The sequence below is a fragment of the Pan troglodytes genome, chromosome 2 (genome assembly GCF_028858775.2).
Source record: "Pan troglodytes isolate AG18354 chromosome 2, NHGRI_mPanTro3-v2.0_pri, whole genome shotgun sequence".
In the NCBI taxonomy this organism is placed as follows: domain Eukaryota; kingdom Metazoa; phylum Chordata; class Mammalia; order Primates; family Hominidae; genus Pan; species Pan troglodytes.
The window spans coordinates 111,218,630-111,228,901 of NC_086015.1; the positions used below are offsets into that span (position 1 = coordinate 111,218,630).

Sequence of the window (10,272 nt, forward strand, 5' to 3'; positions counted from 1 at the left end):
CTGTTGTTGGCTATGATCTTACCTGTGAATAGCCACTCCACTCCAGCCACTGCACTCCAGACAACATAGTGAGACCCCTTCTCTAAAAAACAACAAAAAAAGCAAAAGTACACTTTAAAGTAACAATAAAAAGTTTAGCACGGTAAATACATAAACCAGTAACATAGCTATTTATTATCCAGTATTATATACTGTACATAATTGTATGTGCTATTAGTACAGTAGGTTTGTTATAAACAAACACCAGCATTACCACAAACACATAAGTAATGTGTTGCGCTATGACATTACAATGGCTACCACATCACTAGGTGATAGGCAATTTTCAGCTCCATTATAAACTTATAGGACCATCATTGTATACCATTGTTGACCGAAACATTTTTATTTGGTGCATGACTGTAATTGTGTTGCTACTACTATAACAGTAATGAGAAAAACCTGTTAGCCCTGCCTCATTTCACTGTCTCTGTAGCTCAGATCCACAGCCTTGCCTGAAAACCTAGTGAAAGTGGGACTGACAAAAGCTCATGATTTACTTTCAAAGATTAGAGGAAATGTAGTGGTTACACGTGAAGGTTTTAAATCATTGGGCTTTCTTTCCTGCCTCAAATGTCCTTAAAACATAGGTCCCCAGCACTTTGGGAGGCCAAGGCAGGCGGATCACCTGAGATCAGGAGTTTGAGGCCAGCCTGGCCAACATGGTGATTATAGATCCATGGTGCCTACTAAAAATACAAAAATTAGCCGGGCGTGGTGGTGGGCGCCAGTAATCCCAGCTACTCGGGAGGCTGAGGCAGGAGAATCGCTTGAACCCAGGAGGCAGAGGTTACAGTGAGCTGAGATCATGCCACTGCACTCCAGCCTGAGTGACAGAGCAAGATTCTGTCTAAATAATAATAATAATAATAATAATAATAATAATAAAATAAATTGGCCCACTCAGGGGCAGGGCAATGGTGTGCCTTTGCCTACTGACATAAATAGCAAAATACTCCATTTCTGAATTGTGGTCTCTAGCACAAGTAGTTCCTGTAAATGGTGAGATGCAAACTAAATTAAGCAGGCCAGAGAGTTTCATTGTCTTTAAATTGGATCTTTGTGGATTAATAGAATTCAATTCAACTGACACTTATTAAAAAGGCACTGTGGAAGAGACAAATAAAAAATTTCTGACTCCATCAAACTTTTAATCTCATACTATATTGACATGAAATAGGCACACTGATCCCTACTGGGTCTGTGCCTGTCTTCTCTGGGAAGTAAGGCTTTTCTACCCCCATGATAGGTCCAGTCAAAAGGACTTCAGGACCTATAATCATGGCCCCTTGGATTAAGATGTCCAGGTAAAGAGGAGATATCAAAGACTATCTTTTAGTCCCTAGGGAAAGTACCGTGATATGGATAAATTTAAAGGTGATTTTCCCTTTCTGGACATAAGGTTGTCATTAGTGAAGCATCAGGAAAGAAAAGCTTTTTCTCTATTCTCTTAGGTTCAGAAACTGGGGGCCTAAATACTAAACTACCAAAAGACATGTTAATAGGAGAAAAAGCACACAATTTGTATTAATATTTTATGTGTACAGGAGATAAAGAAAATAAGTAAAGCTCAGAGAAGTGGTTTGACCAGGAAACTTGTATTCCTTTCTTGACAAAAGAAAGAGAGTTTGGGCTTCAAGGGATGATAAACTGTGGGGAAGTGACTAGGAAATATATGGGGGAACTGACAGAACATAAGAGCTATTTTAGTAAGGTCTGTTTATGCAAACTCATCTTGATATTGACTGCCCATTTTTGATGACAAGATTCCCTTTTCTCTTCCTGGTACAGGGTGGTGGGTGCAGGGTCAGGGTACCTTCCTCAATGGGAAATTTATGCCTTGTCCTTAGTCACATAAGGGAAGGGCAGAGAACTTGTCTAGCATCTGCTGATTCTCAGTTGTCTTCAGCTCAAAATAATCCTGATGCCAAAGAGGCTTCCTTTGAGAAAGCACATTCTGATTCCTTTCAGAAGGAGGCACATTGGTGCCATGTGTGGAACTGTAGTGAGTAGCTTCCTGGTTCATCTCTGGGATACCTTGCCTTAAATCTTCCCTGGTGGCAGCAAAATAGAGAATGTGGAACCCTGAGAAGCACAGACTTTGGGACCATATGCAAACCTTCTCAGATGAGTGGGAGAAGGTCCTTTGAAGCCTAGCAGAGGGAAGAAGCAGCTCCAGAAACAGAAGGTAGGATTGGAGCAGTTGTCAACTGGTGCAAGGAGGTGCCAGAGATGGAGTCGCCAGGAACAGCAGAGCCTGGAGATGATCTGAGCATCAGATCAGAAGACACCCTGCTGGACCAGGCCTCCAAAATTCCCAAAGATAGCGGGAGGAGATTAGGAGGTGGTTGTTGTTGTTTTTTCATGAGAACATTTTCTCAGAACGAGAAAGAGGGAAATTTAATACAGTTGAAACCCCTGGAAAGCTGGGTGAGGATTTAAGCCAGGTAGTGTATGAAGCAAGATCCAACCTCGGATTTATATCAGCAACTGGATCCTTAGAAACTGGGTCAGATATAATGATATGACATAATATAACCATGTCCTTCCATGGGTATTCAGAAACTGAAAGCAATCTTCCCTTTAACTGGGGCAATGAAGATGGGAAGAAAAGGTGATCATTCCATGTAACGTGACTACTCAACAGGCAAATTCCTCATCAAGTTCCTTCTGATATTGGGTAGAATGGAAGGAGATGGTGAAAATGTGTAGCTGATTCTCAAATGACAAAATGTGAAGACAGAGAATAGTCATGATTACTACTGGTTGCTTTTTTCCTCCCTTCTCACATCTCAAAGACCAAAGAAATGATCACTTGATCAGACTATTTGGGTAGAAAAGGAAAAATATCTGAGGGTTTGAATTGGAAGACCTAGGCTGAAGAATATTCTGGCTAGGCCATTTATTAATTATATGACTTGGAGCAATACATTCAACCCTTTTGACTTTAGAGAAAATAATATCTATCTCACACACCAATGGAAACAAAGAGTTTATGTGAAGGTGCTTTGTACAAAAGTTGCAAAATGCATACAAATAAAAGTAAGATAGTATATGAACAATTCAAACTAAAAAATACAATGATTACCACTTCAAACCCTTAAGATTGCTATAAAAAAGACATAGTAAGTGTCGGTGAGGATGTAGAGAAGCTGAAATACCTACACACTGCTGATGTGAGTGTAAATATTATAGCCACTTCGGAAGACAGTCTGGCAGTTTCTGAAAATGTTAAATATAGATTTACCGTTTGATCCAGCAATTCCACTCCTAGGTATATGCCCAAAAGAAATAAACACATATGTCCACACAAAAGCTTGTACATGCATGAATACCATAACAGCATTATTCACAATAATAAAAGGTGAAAACAACCCAAATGTCCATCAACTGATGCGTGAATACACAGAAGCAGTACATCTGTACAATGGAATATTGCTTAGAAATAAAAAGGAATAAAGTACTGATACCTGCTACAACACGAACAAACCTTGAAAACATTATGCTAAGTGAAAGAAGCCAGTCACAAAAGATCACATATTGTATGATTCCATTTACATGTAATGTCTAGAATAGAAGAATTTAGAGAGACAGAAAGTAGGTTAGTGGTTGCCTGGGGCTGGGAGCTGGGTGGGGAGAAATGAAGAGCGACTCGTAATGGGTATGGGGTTTATTTTGGGGGGGAATATAAATGTTCTGAAACTGACTCTGGTGATGGCTGCAAAACTCTGTGAATATATTACAAGCCCCTTAATTGTACACATAAAGAAACTTCAGTGAATTCTAACTTCCTCTGTGAGCAAAACCAGTGCAACACTAAATTTATCAGCAAGAAAAAGAGAATTCAAAATAATATACTTAAATAGACATATTTGAGTATATTTTTTACTGTTTTCATATTGATAAATTTTTGACTTCTGTATTTATATAGACATGAGATTTCTGGGACTGACAGATTGTTAGTTACTCACAGTAACAATCTCCTCAACTGCCCTTTTTCCCAATTCTTCCCCTTGGAGTGATGTGAACAGAGCTGGAGGCCACTCTACATGTAATGGGGTTGGTACTGTCGTGAGGAAGCCCCAAAAATATGAACCTGGGAGCGTGTATAAAATTTCCCCTTCTGAGGATGAGAAGCAAACTGAATCTCCCTAATGTAAACAAATTCTCCTTGAGAAAAAAAGGAGGATTCTGGGTTGCTGCTCTTTGAAATATAAATACATGTCTCCATGAGGAAAGAAGACACAACCATCTCTGAGTTTACAACCTCTGGAATGTCTCAAAGGCTTTGGGTCTCATCCCCCACTTGAAATGAAAACACAAACCTCCTGGAAGGAAAATCTCTTACCATCTAGTCAGTCATCATTTCACTTCCAAGACCTGTCTTTCAACCGGGTCCCAGTAAAATTTGCTCGGAAAGCTCAGCTCTAACCATGCGGAAATATACAAGTATTCACTTTCTGACACACATTGGAAACATCGCTTTTACTCAAATACTTGTTTAAAAGGAACATCGATAGTGTATTCTTCTTTCTAAATCAAAGTATCATTTTGAAAAACATTTGTCTATTTAGATCAGAGTCAGAGATCCCAATATATATTATATTATATATATATTATATTATATTTTGTGGGAAATTTATGAATTTGTAAATCATCTTGATGTCTTCATTTTTTCATTTGCCATTCCTGTAACTTTCACTCTACCTCACAGGGCTGAGGGGCCGTATATTTAGTATTCAGTGCTCCTGAAAATAGGCATCTGACTGGTATGTAATAAAATACCCTCAGTCCTCTAATAACTGAAAGTTGAGATTGCCTTTCATGGCAGATTGTGTTTTCCAGAACTGCAATAATATTTCCAGTCCCACATTCTCCTCCAGAACCCGGCCACATCTGCATCAAGAAGCAGAGCCTGCTCCCCCTCTTTTTGAACCTACCTGGGCCTTTGTGTTTGTCTTGACAGTTAGAGTATGGTGGAAGTGATGCTTTGAGACTTCGGAGGCTGGAGAATGAATGGTAATACAGCTTCAGCCAGGCTCTCTCTCACTTAGGAAACGAGCCTTTGGAGCCCTGGGCCATCCGTAAGATGTTCAGCTACGCTGCTGTTGCTATGCTGAAGAGACCACACAGAGAAAAAGAAGCATTCCTAGGGTCCCTAGAAGTTCCAAATTCCAGCTGTTTGAGTAGTCCCAGCCCACATGCCAGCCACGTGAGCATCAAGCATTCAGAATATTTGAGTCTGACAGCAAGTGTGTGAGACACTCTGAGTGAATACCGCCTAACTGAGCTCAGGCAACTTCCCAAACTTGTGGGAGTTAATAATAAAATGATTGGTGGTATTTTACACCACCAAGTTTGGGAGTGGTTTGTTATGGGGCAATAGGCAACCAAAACACTCTTTGATTGTTAAACTAGCAAAAGCAATCCATGAAAGGATGAGATTATCTGTAGAAGTAACATCAGATGATATCTATTAAGTGTGCATTGGAGGAGACTTGGGAACACCAAATTCAATAAAGGCAAAATCTCAGGGAGGAAGGAACAGAAGTGACGGTCATCATGAAAGCTGATTCTCTCAATGGTAATGTACCAGATCTGCAGAAAGACTAAAGAGTGAGGAACATGAAATCTACATAAAAGAGAGTTACCAACAAGATTATATTGGTTTCTATATCACATTGTTTAATAAAGAAAGACATTGAATCTGGTGAATTATGGGAACAGGAATGATTTGTGGAACTTTTACTATGACCTGGGTTGTGTGTCCTCTAACACTAACTTCTCTCCCTTATTCTGACCCCCTGCCCACCGAGGAAGCTGATTAACGCTCGGCTCCCCTTTAAACCTGCCCACAAGGAAAAAATGTGATGATCACATCAGCGCACAGTACTGTGGTGACCCAAGTGGCAGTTATTCTGTTGAGTGACACATTGTACATCGGGTTTATACATCAGTGCCTTCTAAGATTCGTTAACGTAAATCAGCCTCCTATAACATTATCATCTCAGAGTGCATTGATAAAAATTGATTTTCTAGATGTGCACATCTGACAAGTGGAAAAGCACCCTGATAACTCCTGAAAGGCTTTGTCACTCTGGCGTCTGAGTTGGTATCACACACAGCCCTAATTATTCAGCTTACACCTGATTAACAGAATTGCTATTTGTAATGATTATTACTGTTTAGCAACATTCTACACAAGACATTTTACTTTATTAAATTAAAATATTGAATTTATAGAATCAACGAAAGTTTTGGACCCTTACATTGACTAGATCCTAATCTTGGTTCTATAATAAATGAAACTGTTTCTAATTTATTTTTGTTTTTCTATACTTTTGTCACCTTAGTCAATGGTAACAACACCAACAACAACAACTAACATTAATGTCACTGAGTGCTAGGCACACTGTTCATGAGGATGTTTTTAAAATGTTTAATCAATATATAATGATATCATCAGTGATTTTTTAAAATGTCAGGTTATTAAGGTATAATTTATGTGGAGTAAAATGCACCCTTTTAAGTGTACAGTTCTATGAGTTTTGATGAATATGTGCCATCAAGGAACTAGTACCCAATCAAAATACAGAATATTTTCATCACTCCGAAAAGTTTACTTGTACCCCTTTGTGGTCAGTCTCCTACCTCCACCCCTAGACTCTGGCAACCACTGAACTGTTTTTGGTCCTTCTAGTTTTACCTTTTCCAGAATGCCATATAAGTAGAATCCTAAAATATGTAACCTTTGAGCCTGGCTTCTTTCACTGAGCATGATGCTTTTGATGTTCATTGATGTTGTTGCGTCTATTGGTTGTTTGTTCGTTTTTATTGCTGAGAGGTATTCCATAGTATAGATACATCACATTTTGCTTGGTCATTCAACAGTTGATGAACATTTGGGTTATTTCCAGTGCTTGGCAATAATAAATAAAACTGCTAAAAAATTGTGTACAGGTTTTTGGGTGGCATATGCCTTCATTTCTCTCGGGTAAATACTCCCAAGAGAAATGGGTAAATACTCCTAAATATTTACCCAAGAGAAATGGGTAAATATTTACCCATTTCCTAAGTATTTACCCAAAGAGAAATGGGTATTTACCCAAGAAAAATGAATTGTCAGGCTGTGTGACAGAGCTTGAAATCTATCTATCTATCATCTCTGTCTATCTATCTATCTATCTATCATCTCTATCATCTATCTATCTATCTATCTATCATCTATCTATCTATCTATCGTCATCTTTAAATAGAGATGGGGGTCTCACTATGTTACCTAGGCTGGTCTTGAACTCCTGGGCTCAAGCGATCCTCCTGCCTTGGCCTCCCAAAGTGCTGGGATTATAGGCATGAGCCACCATACCCAGCCAAAGAGCTTAAAATATATTATGTTACTTAATTCTCACCAGCAGTCATCTGTGGAAAACATACTATTGTTAGTTTTTTGGTTTTTTTTTTCAGGAATCAAAGCTAAGACTTACAGAGGTTAGGTATGCCTAAAATTACATGGCTAGTGCAGATAAACCCAGGCGGTTTTTCTTTTTTTTTCTTTTCTTTTTTTTTTTTTGAGAAGGAGTCTCACTCTGTCGCCCAGGCTGGAGTGCAGGGACACGATCTTGGCTCACTGCAAGCTCCGCCTCCCGGGTTCACGCCATTCTCCTGTCTTCAGCCTCCCGAGTAGCTGAGACTACCTGCACCCACCACCACGCCTGTCTAATTTTTTGTATTTTTAGTACAGATGGGGTTTCACCGTGTTAGCCAGGCTGGTCTCAGTCTCCTGACCTCATGATCCACCCGCCTCGGCCTACCAAAGTGCTGGGATTACAGGCATGAGCCACCAGGCCTGGCCCAGGCTGTTTTACTGTAGAGAAGGAGGCCTTAACTGTTACCTCTTCTGTAGTTACTACTAACTTTACCCAGGTAATGGCTAACCACCATGAAAATAAAAGTAAAAAGTATAGCCTCATCACCCCTGTGATCAAATGTGGTAGACTTGGTTTCAGATGGAGAAATGAAAAGATTCGAGTATAACATGAAAAGGCTATATAGAATCAATATGGAAAAACCGATGTGGGTCACAAAGTGACAAATATATGGAGATGAAAGTCAATTCAAAGCTCAGTTCAAAGATGTGTCCTGACCTTTACCTTTTTATCCAGTTCAAATAGTATAGGATTGTGCCAAGCTGTAGCATTAAAATAGAGCTCTGGTCAATGTTTTCTTATAAGGCTTCTCTGCTGTTGACACTTACTAAATATGTTAGCATCAAACGCAAGCATAAACAGTATATCCCCTTAAAACATACACAAACATTTGTGAATTTCTAACATTCCTTTGTCACAAAAATAATAGTAATAACTTGAGTATAAGAATAATTTACATCTTTAATAGCTGCATTTTCTATTCAAATAATCTATTGCCTTGGATTCCAAAATGATATTTGTGATATGAACAAAAGAGAAATTATAGTAAGATTAACCTCTAAAAATGTATTGTGAAGATTATGCAGCTGTTCTGTAGAATTGGAAATAATGGAAAATTGACAGTGAAATATAAAAGTAGATCATGAATAGTTAATACCCAATTTTTCCATGATGAAGGAATTAAAATAACGACTAAGTAGTCACCACAGTGACAATTTAAGACAAATTTGTCATCTCCCAGCGCCTAGCACAAGGTCTTGCATTTATTATGAGCTGAATAAACATTTGCTGGTCTAAATTTAATCTTTCCAGGATGAATGTTTATAGGCATAGTAAGGTAATAGTGCAACTATTCTGTATAAAGTCTACCGGTTTGGTATTAATAAAGGCAATACATTTTTGTCTTACTAACAAAACAAAATGGAATACAAGTGTTTTAAGTACGGTAACCAGCTTCCCCAAAGAAGTTAAAACTGAGAGTGATTGTTGACGGTTGTGACTGATGCTTGTTCTTGCCCCAAATGTTTCAGCACTAGTGCATTCTTTACTCACAGAATTTAGGTTCTGAGGAAAACCCCCATATGTCTTTCTGAGGATCATACACAGGAGACTTTAGCAGAACTAAAGCAAACACAAAAGAATCCAGAATCTGGAATCTTCTGCATGTGATGCCACAGGTGACATTCTCCCACTCTGGGATGAAATAGACAGTTTCTCCCCTGCTTCTCCTGAAACCAGTACATTGGCTCAAGCTGTAGGCTCTGCCTGCAGGATGCACCAGCTCGTGTTTGAATTAAATACAGTGACTTGAAGAAGGAAGAACTCTACAGAGTCTACTCTGGCAAGACCGGGAACAGAAGCAACAGGACATTCAGCTTCCAGAAACTGCAGCGGTGCAGTTCCAATGGTTTCTGGCCTCTACAGCCTGTATTCTTAGTGGTTTATGCTCCAATTTCTATACACATTGTTAGTAGCAGCGGTGTCTTCATGAGACTAATTCCGTGGTGTGATATTGTTTGAGGATGCTTATGTTCGTAGTCATGGAAATTTAGTGATTGCCTCCCCAGCATTCATTCTCTCTGTTCCCTTTCTGATGGGGACATGCAGATTGGTTGGGACTAATCTCACAGCAGCTCCAGGGATGGGCCCTAGTTACAGTGGTTGGGATGGCATTATGATCCAAACTTTGTCAAAAAGAGAGAAGATGTTTGATGGGGAGCATCTGGAGAATAAAATTATTCTGTCTTTCATGGATGCTAAAAAAAGATGCTCCCTTCATCCACTGGTTGTGAATCAGGAAGCAACCACCCCAGTTGGTCTGGTAACTATGTTGATATGGTGAAGCTATCAAAATAGTTTTAGGGCTATTCTGCCACTGGGGAAGGCTGAGTAGAGACACAGAAAGGAAGTCGGTCCTGGGACATCATTAAACTGCTGGAGCAAGCTTACCTGAAGGGTCATCTGGTAAGCAGATATGGAGATGGAATTACCAGTGTCCAAGCTTTATTGAGGTAATGTTTGTGAAAGATAAAAGCAAGGCACAGGAAATATATGGGCAGCAAAACCCTTCAGACCTTGATCCAGGCCTGACACCTATGAAAACAAAGGGAAAGCCCACAGGATTGGGCAGGAAGGGCCTCAAACTGTGATGCAGATTTCATAAAGTCTCCGCCAGCACCAAAGGGAAATCTAGAGCAAAAGCTGCTTGTTGGAAGAGTATGACAATGGGCGGAAATACCCAGACACTAGTACTCCCACTGTACTTATTCGCCAGGGCTGTCGAGAAAGCTCAACACTGTTGTTCCAA

The 10,272-nt window shown here is 39.5% G+C and overlaps 1 long non-coding RNA gene across 1 annotated transcript in view; it reads right to left on the minus strand.

The window, feature by feature from the left end:
* LOC100613690 (uncharacterized) overlaps nucleotides 1-5,143 on the minus strand; it is a 36,070-nt gene extending 30,927 nt beyond the window's left edge. The window contains exons 1-2 of the long non-coding RNA XR_001713511.4: nucleotides 4,980-5,143; nucleotides 23-82 (exon numbers count right to left, since the gene is read on the minus strand). This is a non-coding gene — a long non-coding RNA (uncharacterized LOC100613690). The remainder of the gene's footprint in view (nucleotides 1-22; nucleotides 83-4,979) is intronic.
* Between the last annotated feature and the right edge of the window lie 5,129 nt (nucleotides 5,144-10,272).